Below are 17,564 nucleotides of genomic sequence, written 5' to 3' on the forward strand. Positions count from 1 at the left end.
AATCAAAATAAAATTTTTTATAAAAGTTTGCAAAATGGTAACTTTTTATAAAAATCAAATTAAAATACTGGCTGTAATTTTAAGCAGGTAGACATTAGTTATTTGTCGAGAATAATTCGTAGTAGTAAGATAACACATCAAAATTATAATAACTCAACCTACATCAAATTATACCTCAAATTTTGAAACCCTTTTGTACAAGGGTGAGTGTTAAGATCAAAATTTTTATTCAAAAAATTGTTAAAATTTACATAAACCTAGAAATTTTCTCTTGTTGAACAAATAACGAAACTAGCATGCATATCCGAGTAAATAATAAACACTAAATCACAAAATATTTCAAACATTTACTTATACAATACGCATGTAAATGAAACTTTTAATAAAACAAAATGAAGCAAAACTTTAAACAGATAATCGAATAATTTAAAAGAAAATATTTATGTATGAAAATTATAAACTATCAGTGTACACAGTTTGTATAAAAATTAAAAACTATTTCGTATGATGGTTGTGGTTAAAGCGGGACGTGCGTAGAACGTTTTATTTAGAAGCAGCTAGAACTAAAGGCAATGAATTACCTCTCATTTTACACGTTACATTTCAAGACACACATGAAAGAGAGGACTGTGCTACAGTTTTTAACAGAAAAAAATATTCCTAAACATGATACGGACAGGACAAAAATTATAAATTACAGATCTCTATCTCTACTCAACAGTGATTATATTGACAAAAACTTAAGAAACTCGAACCTTTCATGTCTAAATTAATACATCCAGATCAGCAGTACAGCATACGAGTTAGAAGCATACAAAACCACATGCACTTAGGTGTCGTCCATAAATGACGTCCCACTCGTATGGGGGAAGGGGGGGGTCCGTAATTTTGTGACGGTGTGTGATGAGGGGGAGGGGGGGGGGGGGGGTTCAGATGGTGCGACGTCACACTTTTGCATTGTAACAACCCAATGTTAGAAAACGAGTTTTAGCCGTTATTTCGCGTTTCAGAAAACTGTTTTAATAAATTGTAATAGGAATTGATTAAAATACTCAATGTTGACAGAGTTAGACAAGATTTTGGAAAAATATCGATGTTTTAAGAAAAATTCATATGCAACAGTAGGAAGCTATAAACTAAAACAAGTAATTAAAAAAAAGTCTAGTGACAATTTTAGCGCAATTTCCTTGTGCTATCTAAAAATAGCTCTGTCGTAGCGTAAATCAAGAGCAGGGTTAGTAAAACCATTGGTTAGTTATTAAAACGTTTTTTATTAATTTTTTTTTCAGTATTTTACATGTTTTATTTACAATAGAGTAACATGACTAAAGAGTAAAAACCATTGCGCGCCCAGCTACCGAACGTGATGTCGCAGCCATTGAAAGTGATGGCGCAGCTATTGAACGTGATGACGCGTGTGGTGTGGTTGCATAAAATGCCTACTAATTCGGTCCAAATTTTAATTAATTCAAAAAATTTTGTGTGACCGAACGAAAGGATATTTTTGAAAACTTTCTTCGGCAATATTGTTCTAAATTATGGCAGGAATCGATTGGTAAATGTTTCAAGTCGCTAAGTGGTCTGGTTGCCGAGATATGGGCCAAAAACTGCATTTTTTCGAGGTTTTTTGGCTTTTCCGGGAAATCCATGAAAGAAACCCGGAATGTTTATGGTCTATGTTCATCCTCGTAACTTGCTTAACATAATTGCTTTTGGAACTAGTCCTCGATGTTGCTTCGTTGAGGAGGAGATACGACTTAAAGCTGCGGACACACATCCATCCATCCATTCCCAGAAAAGACGAGTTAATAAACGCAATTCTCCAGAATGGAAATTGCGCTAAAAAACTACATCACTCATGTCAAATTAATGATTACTGAAGAATAGGGAAATGCATTCTGAATAAAAATAACATTCCCCATTTAACGAAAAAGTCGGCATTTGGGCAGTGGCAAGCATTATTAGTAAAGGTATTCAGTAGGTACTTAAGTGACCCACGCTTTTCTCTATAGTTATTTAAATAGTAGTGTATACTTTATTTTCTACTTTTTAGTGCATTATTACATAAAAGCTTGTTATTAAAACGTTTTTTATGAATTTTTTCTAAGGGAGTATGGTTCTTATGAAGTAGGCCTAGCTAGTTGCACAAGTAAACAAAATATGACGTCACAGGCTTTAAACCTTTCGTGCACAATAAAATCTAATTCAAATGTAGTCGTTCACATTGCTCTGTTAACCGTTTAAAAAACGATAGAACGTGATTATGATTCCAATCATATATGCTCTCCTTATTAGCAGCGGTTATTGGCCGTTACCGCTGTATAATTTTTATTTCAACTTTTTACTTGTTTTTGTTAATCTCATATTGAGTTTAAAAGGTGAGTTTTCAAAAATTTACATAAAATAGTCGCACATTGAGACTAGCTCTGTTTTTAGTAGGATTATCTTCATTTTTTATTAAGCTTTCTAACAAGCATACTTATTTTAGGTTTATCCGTTTAGCAGACTATGCAATATGTCCCACAAACTAGGTACCCTATTAGCGGTATCGATACCGCATTGTCATGTTTCTTTCGTTTTATAAGAATTATGTCACCAATTTTTATACATTTTTTTTCTTAAAGAATTTTAATAATTAAACTAGTAAATGAGAGGATTCAAAGATAATAAATTAACCTTTTTAAAATAGTAAAAATTGTGTGAATTGAGCTAATATGTTGCGGCATGTACTACGTGATACTAATGATTGAATTAGGTATACGATAACTCAACACAAAGTTGAAATTAATTTATACATATAATGATTTAAAACTAAAAAAAATGACACTAGGTTCGATTAGAGTAAGACTATACGATTTTTAATTTAATTTTTTAACTCCGAAAATCATCTGTTTCGTAATGCATTATAGTAGAGGCTTAAATCTAAAAATCGAGAAAAACGGTATCGCTAAAAATTTGTCGATATATCCGTTGGTATTTTGACCAATTAAAATAAGAAAACATTCAGACTTAACTTGAATTTAGTGTGAGTCGGTACATTTTTACTGTTATTTTCACAAATGTTTTTACTTTCTTCTTCAGACGATCACAAGCTGTAAAACCCGACTAACAAAATAGATACCGTAGGCTTAAGTATTAGCGATATCGATTCTACCTTTCTCCGCTTTCGTATTCCGTTATATTTGTTTTATATTATTAGGCCATTAGGTCTATTTAAAATGTAAAATAAAGATGTATCTAAGCTGTCTTAAACATTATAAGCCAAAGGTCGAAATTATTAATTGAATAGTGGTTATTCACCAAGTAGCCTGTGCGGGATCCAAAATCTTATTAATATAAGAAATATTAGTTAAAACACAACATTTTACGAGTGTGTTCATTCTATTGTAAAAAGCTGAATGTGTACACTGATAGTCTTCATTTATTTCATATCCCATTAGTTTATCTTGCTAAAGAATAAAATATACCCTTGTAAACAACAAAGGCCTATATTTATTTGTTTGATACCCACTCACACTCAAATAACGATTGTATGAGGATGGGGGAGGGAGACTTTCTGAGTTAAAGACCTTTGAGTCGGGTGCTAATTGAGTTGCTTTTGTTAAGTTAGTGTGATTGATTTTTTTCGAATACTACATCTAAAATGAAGTTGAAAGTATGTAAAGTATGGTTGATAAGTTAGCTATGTAGTACTGGGGTACCTTTTGCTTTTCTAAACGTGGTACGGAATTGATTATGCCTTTCATCGTCCACAAATAAAGGCACTCTTTTTTTACACACATTCCCCTCCCCCATCCATAGCTTATCCTTATTGTTGTAAGACGTTTTTCCAGACCCGGTATCGCCAAGATTTTGTTAAATGTTATCACAACTGGACAGTGTGGTCTAGTATGTAGTACGCCCGCTAACTAAACTGATAGATCGGTACCCGACCTGGTGACCGTAGGTCATCCCACGACCAAGCTGTCCATCACGTTCAAAACCAGGTGGCAAGATGTCGAATTTAAAACTGGAGGCAAAAGCCGGACAGAAACCCTCGTGTCTAGCGTCTGTCTACGTAGCTGTGTGAAATGCTCGATTCTTGATAACGTTGCTGTTTGTTTCGCGCTAGCTATGTTTAGTTATCTAACGACACCCAAAGATTATCTCTTTACTGACATGCTTCCAATAAGTAAAAAACACTCATATATGTTGCACTGTACTGAGCTGTCTCTATGATATCGCTTACCTAGGAATTAGGAATGTTTATTCTTTTTTACTCAGCCAGTTTCTTTTATTTTTACTATTACTATGACGTTTGATTTAAATGATAGAATATATCCAGTGGTATATTTTTATTTAAATGCTTTTTAATAAACCACTTTTAAGTTAAATAATTTATTAATATCTTGGTAGAGATACTCATTTTTTTTTAAAATGCATTTAAAAATACTAATTTGAAAATTTTATAATTGTGTGCCTACGCAGAGTTATTTCCCTTTCGCCTTTTTTCTATACTCTCGACGTGACCACTTTTTGCTTTCGTTTTCCATAGGCTTAGTTGTCCCCGCAATTTTTACACTAAAACCGTCATATCTAGAGAACCGTTTATCCTATAAACATAAATTTGGTATCATTTTGAAACATTTAGTCCCCTTAATACAACCCCGTCGTTATTTTGTCATTTTAATTATTTTAAAAAAAATGTGTGTAACTAGCTATTATGAAGGGTTATAGCCCCCCATTCCCCTTCACTCCCTATTCCTCCCCTCTTAGAAATTTCTCCCCTTGTTTACGCCATTAAGTAACGATTTACAATTTGAAATTATGCATCACGTTACTTTGTCCAGGGGAGGTAATAATATTTTTTTTTTACTAAACTCAATAAGAAGTGTTAATGCATAAGTTATTAAGTAAAGTAATATTGTGATGAGAATAGTGTTATTCAAAAACTGTATTTATTTAGTTTTTAAAAATATTTTTAAAAAATTGCCGTTTAACTAACATATTGTTTTTTTTACTATAATACAAAACAAACACGCACCCATCATAAGTTTAAGAATTTTAAATAAATAAGTTATTTTAATTAAATTACATGGAAGACAAAAATATATCCAAAGCAATTAATTTTGGCTCCCTTGTTCAATAAGGGAAAAAAAAAAAAAAAAAAATTGTTCAACAAGGGACACTAATCAACAAACCATTGTAAGAAATAGTAAATCTATTCCAGAAGACAGTTGATTTTTCCTTTGCCACAGAACAGGGGTCGGCAACCTGCGGCTCGCTAGCCGCATGCGGCTCCTTGCTGTTAAGATGCGGCTCTCAAGCTCCTTGCACATATATTAATAGTTATATTATGTCACTTTCAATATTCATATCAAATATCATAATGTAAAGAAAAACACATTTGAACAGAATAAAAACATTTATAAGAGATCAGTTATAATATGTGCAACACCACAGCCCTGCCCGTGGCAACAATACAATGCTTTCCACTGCCCAAGTAACGACTTTTTTCAAATGTTTTTAAATGGGGAATGTTATTTTATTCAGAATGCATTTCCCTATAAATCAGTAATAATTAATTTGACATGCGTGACGTAGTTTTTTTTTAGCTATTAGCTTCCTACTGTTGAGCCGGGTACTGGATGGTGGGACAATAGTTTACCCTGTGTTCAGTGGGATGGAAGAAAAGCCTGGCGAGAACCAAAGGACAGAAGCGACCAATTCACGGTAATCAAACCGATATTCAAGCCAGTTAGTCGGCGTTTGTCGTGTTGAAGCCTGCCTGGCTAATGGCAGACACCTCCTGAGTCGGTGATATCCGTAAAGAAAGAAAGAAAAGTTAGCAGCTTCTATAGTGGATTGGGATAGTGACGGATAGTCCTATAACTATATTTGATTACTAAATTTATTATTCTGGCGAAACATGTGTGTGATTTTATATGAATAAATATTATTTCATATTTAAAACTATTTTTAAATAAACCGGGAGTGATCTCCCCTAAACTTTCTCGAATATTCTTATATAAAACAACAGGGGATGGGAACTCGGGATATAGTTATGATTTTTAATCCATTTTAAATACATAAACTTTTTAAAATAAAATAGAATCTCATAGAAAAAAGTATTGCACACCAAGCGAACGCCGAATAAAGATGTTCATAATGGTGCGCAATATTATTAGTACTTTATAAATTTAGATGCGGTTTTTGAGAAATCGGAAGTGGTACTTCCCGTCAACAGAAATTACTCAAAATTTAACAGAAGGTAGAGAATTAGATCTTTTACTTACATGTGAAATTTCATTTATCTATCTGAAATAGTACTCAAGTTATAGGCTTTTGAAAAATTCAAAGTAGAAAAAGTACCACTTCCGGTTATCGGAAATCACTCAAAAGTTGATACGGATCTACGATGTCGATAAAATACTTATATATGAAATTTCATCAACCTAGCTGTAACGGTACTCAAGTAATCGTGTTTACACACACACAGACACACACACAGACACACAGACATACGGACAAGATTGCAAAATTATGTTTTTCTGTATCAGTGAGGTGTAAAACGTCGAGATTTCTAAAAATCTCGATTTTTTTTTTGCACGATTACAATACTTTCTCTATACTACGTATATACGAGAAAGTAAAAATAACAAATCACATTTATTTACCTAGTACTAACCAAATAATAAAATATTTAAATAAAAATGTAGTGGCTCTTTCAAACTGGGAAATTTTGAAAATTCTAACTTTTGGCTCTTCAGTCTCAAAAGGTTGCCGACCCCTGCCATAGAACATCATTTCTGATGGTTTTAGGCCAGCGAATTCGCAGGATCTTTCTGAGGCATGCGTTTATAAATGATTGTATTTTCTTCTTATTTATAGCAGTTATTCTCCATGTCTCAGCTCCATAGATTTACTAGTGTGTTGAAGATCCTGATTTTTATTCCAAGGGTTAAATCTCCAGAACCCCAAACATGTTATAGTTGGTTGAAGACTGCTTTTGCCTTGCTCATCCTTATTTGTATGTCTGCCTCTGTCCCACCGTGGTTATCAACAATACCTCCAAGGTAGATGAATCTATCCACTTCTTCTAGGGCTTCTTCTGCCAATGTTTTACCTTGCATTTGCTGTTGTGTGAGAAAGAAGGGCCAGGTCGTCAGAAAATTCCAGGTCATACAGGTGGCTACACAGTGTCCATTGCGTACCATTTCGCATTTTCTCTGTTGACATCTTCATAATCCAGTCTATGGCCAGCAGGAACAGGAATGGTGGAAGTAGGCAACTCTGCCTTACTACGGTCCGTCTCCGAAGTCTGTTGGCAATGCACTACTCTACATTTCAGACCTTCATATGAAGACATAATAATGTTGACTACTTTATGTGGCACCCCGTAGTGTCTCAACAATCATGACATAATAATGTTGACTATTTTCTGTGGCACCCTGTAGTGTCTCAACAATCATGACATAATAATGTTGACTATTTTCTGTGGCACCCTGTAGTGTCTCAACAATCATGACATAATAATGTTGACTATTTTCTGTGGCACCCTGTAGTGTCTCAACAATCATGACATAATAATGTTGACTATTTTCTGTGGCACCCTGTAGTGTCTCAACAATCATGACATAATAATGTTGACTATTTTCTGTGGCACCCTGTAGTGTCTCAACAATCATGACATAATAATGTTGACTATTTTCTGTGGACCCCTAACAATTCTAAATCATACATGGACTAGCCTCGAACCCTGCCTCGATGAAAACGTCACCGACTCGTGTATAAAATCTGTCCCAACCAACTCCAAACCTTCCCTGCGCACCCGAATAAAAATAACTCACCCAGCCCCTTAATCAATAAAAACTATTGATTTGTACTTTAGAGTGATTAGATTGAATGATATGTATGCTAATGTCATATCATATTTAGTTTTTACGTCATTATTTTGGTGAACTTTAAATGTAGACATTTTAAACGGTGTGTCATTTGACACGACGTACTATAACGTTGTTGGTTTTTAAAAATTGAAGTTTATAATCTTAAGCAAATTTTTACTAAGGTGATCAAAAATTAAGATGACAATGTAAGATATAGAAAAACAAAATACATTGAGTGGTAAAAATAAAAAATTGTCATTAGACGTAATGTATTATGTATAAGTTAACTTTCTTAAAAATTAAAGAAGTTCAAGTCAAAAAAAGTTTGATGAAAACTGTAATACTAAAGCGAACATGGGAAGGTAATCTGCTGCAAGACTAAGATATATATATTCGTCTTCCTTCTAGGTTCATTGCCTTTTTTGGTTGAGGTTAAACATCGCCATGTTTTCAAATATCGCGATGTACGTCACGTTCTCTCCCCTCTTACTTAGTAATCGCTTCCTCTACCCATTGTTTACAACACGCTTACAAAGAAAAAAATATCCCACCCCTCTACTTGAGACATAAAATACAAAAGTGTTTTGAGCCTTGTCACAGGAAACAAAAACAGTGGCGTCTAATGTTGTTAACCCTTGTCTTCCTAAATTTTTTTTTAACTTGTTAAAGAAATTGACTGTTTAGTTAAGGATTCTGACGCGAATTTTTTCACAAGGGACGATACTCGTGTCTGTAGACAAGGCTGTTCTAATTTTAGAACAGTTGTCTTTCCTCTCGTTTCTCTATTAGGGAAGACCTATGGGGAAGACACGCGACACTTCTTTTAAAGTGTAAACAATCGTGCACGGGGTGCACTTAAAATAAACCCCGCTGCGAAAATGACAATGGCATGGTGATACTTTTTGGAAAACACGCTTTCATGTAAATAAAATAAGGGTCGCTTTTGTTGTCGCCATGATAATGTATACCTATAAGTTCTCTCCGCCTTTACCGACCTAGTATGAATTTCGCGCGCGCGCGCATGTGTGTGTGTGTGTGTGTGTGTGTGTGTATGTGTGTACGTGTGTGTGTATGTGTGTGTACGTGTGTACGTGTGTGTATGTGTGTGTGTGTGCGTATCTCAAAAAAGCGTATCATGTCAACACCTGGGTAACAAGTCATACTCAAAAAGGCCTAATTCATTACAGCTCACTTAGGTGGTGGAATCTTTTACTATATATCCTTTACGCCTACTCCTGTCCCCCTTCACCGACCTGCTCACCCCTTCACCTACGTGCTCACCCTTCAATCACCTGTTCACACCGTCACCCGCCTGCTTACACCCCTCACCCCTGCTACTATAAGCGCCTATGTATTGAACATTTGTTAAATTTATCTGGCTCAGTGTGGTCAAATGGTGGTCAGATCAAAAGAAAATCGGAACGGTCATAAAAAACGTAATTACTTTTCCAGACTTGTAAAAAACATATCTACCCCGCATACCTCACGTACCAACGCACCAAGTCGCCCTGTCGCCCATTAAAAAACACGAACCTACCGAGACTTCGTTTCGTCTCAAACCTGACTTAACGGTTGTTGAAAGAAAATTCCAACCCTTAAATATATTTTGTTTTCGCTGACCCTCGCTATAAGCGAATAGTTACAACCAAAGTCCTTAATGGCTTCGCGTTAATTACCAGATCCTATGCTGTGGTCGCGCAACAGCTGTTGCACAGTTGGTTAATGGGTACATAGACTAGACACGGGTCGATCAATACTATTTCTTTACTCGATGAAAAACCTATGATACTGTCCGTATAACTGTTAGTGAAAAGCACGGGACCCAACCGGGGGGGAAAAAATCAATTAAAGTGGTAACAGGTGTTCCCACACTTAAAGCTGGGTTTGCGGTTAACCACTTAGCTCTTTCGATTAAACACTGGACTCCTACGGTGTTCGCTTCCGTGAACAACACATAAATCGGTGATGCGTGACCAAATTTAATTAGGTGGGCCATCATACTGATGGTCAGTGGGTGCGATCAATACATTCCCATTAAAAACGGGCAGCGCCGAGTAAACCGCTGTAAATCGCTGATGCGTGACCAAATTTAATTAGGCAGGCTATTATGCTGATGGGCCTGTAGCTGCGACCGAGAAAAAACCTATGATGCGTGACCAAATTTAATTAGGTGTGATGGCCCAACGGCTGCGATCAATATTAACTCAGCCGTTGTACGGGCCTTCTAAAAAACAAAGGATTGCGGATCGATAAGTAACACGTGTTGCACGGCTGGTTAATGGATGTTATACAAAGACTGTTCTAGTACATGCTAGTGTTAGTCTTTTATTTAAAACATACATACATTCAAATAAACAAACCAACAAATTAAACAACAAAGAAAAGAAATATATCAAATAAATAAATTAAACAAAGTAATCAAAATCAAATTAAACAATTTAAATCAAACAAATAAGCAAATTACGTAACTCGTTAATAAAAATTAAACTAATTATAAAATAAAATTTAAAAATTTAAAAAATTAAAATCAAATTACGTAACTCGTTAATAAAAATTACACAATATAAACAAAGTAATTAAATTAAACAACAAGTAAACAAACAAATTAAACAATTAAAAAAGTAATCAAATAATCAAATTACGTAACTCGTTAATAAAAATTAATTAAAATTTTAAAAATTCATTAAAACTAATTAAAAAACTCATTAAAATTACGTAACTAGGTCAATGATTACGTCACAAGATCACTAATTACGTCACAAGATCACCAAAAGGTGACCCACCCTCCGCTCCTCCGCCAACACCAGTTGGCGTCGTATTTTACTATATGTCGTTGTCCCTTCACCCTTCGCTCCTCCGGCAGTTGGCGTAGACTCCTCCGGCAGTTGGCGTAGTATTTTACTATATGTCATTGTCCCTTCCACCTCCGCTCCTCCCGAGTATTTTGCTCTATTTCATTGTACCTGCGCCTCCGCTCCTCCGCCAAAAATAATAATCAAAAGTGACCTAATATACTACTCTTGAAGCCTACTTTCATTCATCTAAGATGGTTTACTTATACATATATCTAATACAAAACGTATAATTACAATTTTATTTTGAAAAAAGAACCTGAAAATGCAAATATGTAATTAAATGATGATTCAGGGGATTTTTTTTTTCCTGCTACGTGATGGGCTGAGGGGGTTTGGGCTTTTAAGTAGAGTTGAAATACATGTGGGATTAAAGAAAAATAAAATTATAAAAATTTTAAGCATCCGGAATGTTATGTTGAGTACAATGAGTCAAATAAAATCAAACATTCTTCCCTTTCAAACATCTGAATCTGTATCAGTCCTACCAGTTTTTTTGTTGTTTTTTTTTTAAATTTATTTTAAACATTTAAAATAGTAATAATAATTTATTTGGTAGTTTTATACATTTTCAAAGACATGAACATCAATTGTGTATGTAGTAATTAAATGGAAAAAGTAAAATGTCATAAGAACTCGACTAAAATAGGGTATGTAACTCGGTTTCTTTTGACTCAGGGGTCGGCAACCTGCGTCTAGCGAGCCGAATGCCGCTCTTTTGCTGTCAAGATGCGGCTCTCCAACCCCTTGCACAAATATTAATAATTGTATTATTTCAGTTTCAAAACTTATCAAATATCATAATGTAAACAAAATCAACTTTAAACAGAATTAAAACAATTATCAGAGAGCATTGAGAATATGTGCAGTAGAAAGTATACGGACAGCTGATTGCCGCTTGGGCACCAGGCCCAGCCCCACAGCCCCGTGGCAACAATCCCATGCTTGCCACTGCCCAAGTGCCGACTTTTTAAAATGTCTTTTAATGGGGAATGTTATTTTATTCAGAATGCATTCCCATGTGTGTCAGTAATCATTAGTTTGACGAGAGTGACGTAGTTTTTTTCAGTTATAATCTTCCTACTGTTGAGACGGGTACTAGACTATGTGGTAAAAGTTTACCCTGCGTTCATTGGGGTGGAAGATAAGCTTGGTGAGAACCAAAGGACAGAAGCGACGGATACATGGTTATCAAACCGATATTCAAACTAGTTAGTCGAAGTTAGCCGTGTTGAGGCCTGCTTTGCAAATTGCAGACACCTCCTGAGCCGTGATATCCGTAAAGAGAGAAAAAAAAAGTTAACAGCTACTTAAGTGGATTGGGATAGTCCTATAATTATTTTATTTGATTACAAAGTTTATTATTCTGACAAAACAAGTGAAATTTTTTATATCAATAAATATTATTTCAATTTTTAAAACTATTTAAATAACAAATCACATTTATTTACTTAGTCCTAATCAAATAATAAAATATTAAACTAAAAATGTTAGTGGCTCTTTAAAAAGTGGGAAATTTTGAAAATTATACTTTTGGCTCTTCTGTGTCAAAAGGTTGCCGACAACTGCCCTAACTCAGGGGTCGGCAACCTTTTGAAGCGGAAGAGCCAAAAGTTACAACTTTCAAAATTTCCCTGGTTTTAAAGCGCCACTAACACTTTTTTTATATTAAATATTTTTTTTTTTATTAAGATCATTAGTATTTGTTCAAGGAGCTGGAGAGCCGCATCTTGATATCAAAAGAGCCGCATGCGGCTCGCGAGCCGCAGGTTGCCGACCCCTGCCCTAACTAACTCAACGTTCTTAAATGTTTTATCCCTTCTTACAAGGGATCCAAAATTAAATTTTAGTATCCATTTATCAAGTACTCCTAAACGTCATAAATGTTATCTATACTTTTACATTTTACAAATAATAGAAGGCTTTATATAAAAAATAATATTACAAAAAGATTTTACAAGTTTTATGATCTGAAAAAGATAATCATATCACAATAGAGAAAAAATTTCTATAAAACTATTCTTTTACTTAATTTTTATCATATTTTGCATTTTCAAAAAAATAGTATGTCTAACTTTTTTATAATGTTTATCCTGATTATCTCCTTTGCAAAATATTTTATTCCCAAATATTCTAATGGGAGATAATTCGTGGCCAACGATCTCAGTTGTCGAGTTCACAGCACAAATGTTTAGAAATCTTAATAGAAATTATAATAATAAAGATTAACACTGGGAATAGTACCGTTTGAGCTTCAATGTTTCGTTATTAATTTTTATAGTCTCGGTGTTAGTTAGATCAGTAAATTATCGCTAAACTACACACTGATATATGCATGGTTTATAATTGAGTCTTCTTTTTCTACTCTATTAACTTGTACCTCAGTTCATCAAAAATATACTTAAGTTAAGAAAATTTAAGAATGTGTATCTTATCTTAAATCTTGTTTTGTTTAAGCTATTTTTGCCAGTGACGTAGTTCCACGTGGCAGTTGAGTAGACATTTCAGTTACCTTTTTTACTACTTTTATCCTGCACGTGTATTAGCCACGGAGCAGTAGATATACTATTATACGCAGCCTCATTCTATTTTACTACAGGCCGTAAACTGCGGGCATTAAGTTGATCCGTAGTCATCGGACCTGCTATTTTATTTTATTCACCGGCTGTAAACCCTTGCCAGAGACAATAGGTCATCGGACCAGGTAAAACCCATTATTATTCTAATAAGGCTGTAAACTCCGGGCATTGAATTGACCCTTAATTGACCCGGTAAAGAAGCGGCACAGACCCTCTTACCGGTTGAATTACGCATTTTACTGATTATCCCAGTTAGTACGCTACCAATATTAATACACTTTTATTATACCGTTAACACTCCCCCCATAGACCCCTCGGTATATATATAAAGTATGAGGGGGGTGCAAATCTAAAGTCTGAGGGTGGGTGGGGGGTGCAAATCGAAAATTTGTCAACGGGTAAAAATTGGAACCCTCCCCCCCCCCCCCCCCCCCCCCTTGAGACGATCCTCGCTACGCTACTGGCCAAAAAAACTTAAGAAAACCCTAGTATAAACAAAATGGTTGCGTTAGAAAGGCAGAGCCGCCACTCCACCCCATTTAATACTGTACACCACAATAATAAACAAACGCCATGCTCATGCTGTGTATTATATTTATTGCATCAACCTTGTGGTTATTAAAAGGTAGCTATTGTTTTAAGCTCTTTAAAGCAAAGGCGGTTGGTACTAAATAACTTTATTACATTCTTTTTTATAATAAAAAAAAATAGCAAAGGAAACAATACAAAATTATTCTCATATAATAATAATATGAATGCGTGTCTACTTTACGAAATAGTGTATAAATATATATTTTTTTAAAAATATAAATAATTTATATATATAATTGATATTGCACTCATTGTTTATAAAAGATTTTATTCTAGGTATAAGCGAAAACATTTATACATTAGGCATAGCTCAAACCAATTTAAGATAATTCAGATCAATTTCTTTTTAAAATGTATTATTGAAAACACTAAAAATCTTTAAGCCCGTAATTATTTTCAGGTTTTACCGGATTTATTTGTATTCACTTATCTTTTTTTTTTCGTACGCGCAGAACAAAAAAACTTTCGCTTATGCTGACGACACGACATTTAGTCTACAGACAGAAAAATCACTAATAGCTGTGATCAACAACTTCAAAGATTTCGGACAAGCGAGCGGCACAAAAAAAAAAATTAGTCAAGACACAAATCATGGGCTTAGGACGATGGAAGGAGAAGTAAAACTACCCATTAAATTTGAAAGCGACTGATAAGCTGAAAATATATGGAATAATTTTTTTAGAATGACCCTCAAAGAAGAAACTGGGAAAGATGGAAAAACATAACGGACAAAAATCCGCAACAAATACAAATAGAGCGCAACAAATATTTTCGGGAGAGTGGCCATTGTAAACATACGTAACACCCAAGTTGATGCTACATCAACCGTCTCTAGAGATACAATTCAAGGAATCAATAAAAAAATTAGGGAATTTATATTTAAGAACACAATCAGCATCATTAACCACTGCACGTTAATTCAAAATTAATTACTAGGAGGTATAAACCTGCATGATATTCAAACCAAAATCAATTATTTATTCCTGCCCTCTTAGACATTTCTCCCATTGTTTACGCCATTAAGTAACGATTTACAAATTGAAATTATGCATCACGTTACTTTGTCCAGGGGAGGTAATAATATATTTTTTTTACTAAACTCAATAAGAAGAGCTAATGCATAAGCTATTTAAGTGAAGCCATATTATGATATATGATACGAATAGTGTTATTCGAGAAATGTATTTATTTAGCTATTTCAAATATTCTTTAAAAAATGCCGTTTAACTAGCAAAATATTTTTTACTGTAATACAAAACAAACACGCACCCATTATGTGTTTAAGAATTTTAAATAAAAAAAGTTATGTTAATTTAATTGATGTGGTACAAGCAAATGTTTCCAAAGAATTAATTTTGGCTCCTTTGTTCGACAAGGGACACTACTCAAAAAATCTTTGTAAGAAATAGGAAATCCCTTTTTCCACATTCTCTGGAGGATCTCTATTTCAGATAACAGTTGATTTTTCCGTGCCATAGAACATTATATCCGATGGTTTTAGGCCAGCGAATTCGCAGGATCCTTCAGAGGCGTGCGTTTATAAATGATTGTATTTTCTTCTTATTTATAGCAGTTATTCTCCATGTCTCAGCTCCATAGATTTACTAGTGTGTTGAAGATCCTGATTTTTATTCCAAGGGTTAAATCTCCAGAACCCCAAACATGTTATAGTTGGTTGAAGACTGCTCTTGCCTTGCTCATCCTTATTTGTATGTCTGCCTCTGTCCCACCCTGATTATCAACAATACTTCCAAGGTAGGTGAATCTATCAACTTCTTCTAGGGCTTCTTCTGCCAATGTTTTACCTTGCATTTGCTGTTGTGTGAGAAAGAAGGGCCAGGTCGTCAGAAAAGTCCAGGTCATACAGGTGGCTACACAGTGTCCATTGCGTACCATTTCGCATTTTCTCTGTTGACATCTTCATAACCCAGTCTATGGCCAGCAGGAACAGGAATGGTGGAAGTAGGCAACCCTGCCTTACAACAGTCCGTGTCTGAAGTCTGTTGGCCATGCACTACTCTACATTTCAGACCTTCATATCATGACATAATAATGTTGACTATTTTCTGTGGTACCCTGTAGTGTCTCTACAATCATGACATAATAATGTTGACTATTTTCTGTGGCACCCTGTAGTGTCTCAACAATTTCCACATGGACTCTCAGTCCAGCCTATCAAAGGCCTTCTCGTAATCTATGAAATTAATATAGAAATGAACGAAATAGAGTTGATGTAGAAAATATATACAAGTGTCCCCCCCCCCCCCCCCCCCCGGAAATTTTAGTCCGTCCCCCGAAAATTTTAAGTGCCCCCTCGGAGAAAAACGTCTAGAAGAAACACTGCAGATAATCATTTAAAAATACTATCACATTTAGGCGATTGCTATACACGCGTTAACTAGTTAGTTTATTTCATGTAAATAACATAAAAGCCAGAAAGGACAATTTTATTAATTACATATTAATTATGGTTAGTGATGATGTAAAGACTTTAGCAAGGACATCGAAACCAGCAGTTGAAGCTTAAAGACATGAAAGTTCTTTATTTCAACTGCCCCATATGGTTTGTGCTGAGCATTTGGTCTGTTACTATCATCCCGTGTCATCTATCATTTTGTAACATTCATGAATGGGTACATTTCATTTTGCTTTCCAATTCTGGCCCTAAATGTGTAGTTTAGTGAGCTTTCATCTTAATATAAACATTGTTAGTGTAAGTTACTGTGTGATTAGTCACTTTATCATGACCAATAGTTACATTTTTTTTAAATATAAGAGATGATCATTTTTAAAAAATAAAAATTTTAAAATGTTAAAAAAAAAAAAAAAAAAAAAAAAAAAAAAAATAAGGGACATCTTTAAACATTGGTCAATAAACTGGCAACACAGAGACAGGACAGAACTAAAACGAAATAAGAGATCTTTGCGATCTACAGACAAACTATTTGGACAAACTCTGAACCCAGTTTGACAACAAACACATGACGTAACAGACTTTGGACCGGATCTTTAACAGACGACTAGAAAAACAAGCCACCTAAACATACACATGCAATAAACATACAGTAAATAATCACGGTAACACCCTACACACGCACTTCTGCCTGTGGTACCTCCCCATTACCCCCCCCCCCCCATCCCCCAACCCGAAAACGAAATAGAATGTATATAGAAAATATCAACCACCAGTGTTCGCCCTCCCCCTCCCTGAAAATTTAGTCCGATCCCCCCCCCCCCCCAAACATTTCAAGAGCCCCCCCCCCCCCACACCATGAAGTAAAAGTCTGAAAGAAACACTGATGTTAATTACTGTGTTTGTTTTATAATTGAAATGAAATTAATTAAAACAAGAGCATAGATCGTGAATTAGTTATTTGTGTTACATCTAAAGATAGCTAAAAACATTTGGAGTATAGGATCAAAATATTTAGTTGAAAAGGTTTTAGGAGGTACTAGCATAGGATAACAGATGGCTGTATGGTTAGAGGAGTAAGATATTTAAACGTATGTGTATAATTAAAAAAAAAAGCACGTTGTACCTTTGAAGTTGAATTTATGCCAGTGTTGCTATATTTCACACAGTGGAATATGTTCTTGAACAGCAGGGTAAAGATCCAGAGGCGAAGCGAGGGGGGGGGGGGGGGGTCGGGGAAAAATATGTCCCCGGGCGCCGACCT

Source organism: Physella acuta, unplaced genomic scaffold (genome assembly GCF_028476545.2).
Source record: "Physella acuta isolate Inbredline_101_S28 unplaced genomic scaffold, ASM2847654v3 ptg000279l, whole genome shotgun sequence".
Taxonomy (NCBI): domain Eukaryota; kingdom Metazoa; phylum Mollusca; class Gastropoda; family Physidae; genus Physella; species Physella acuta.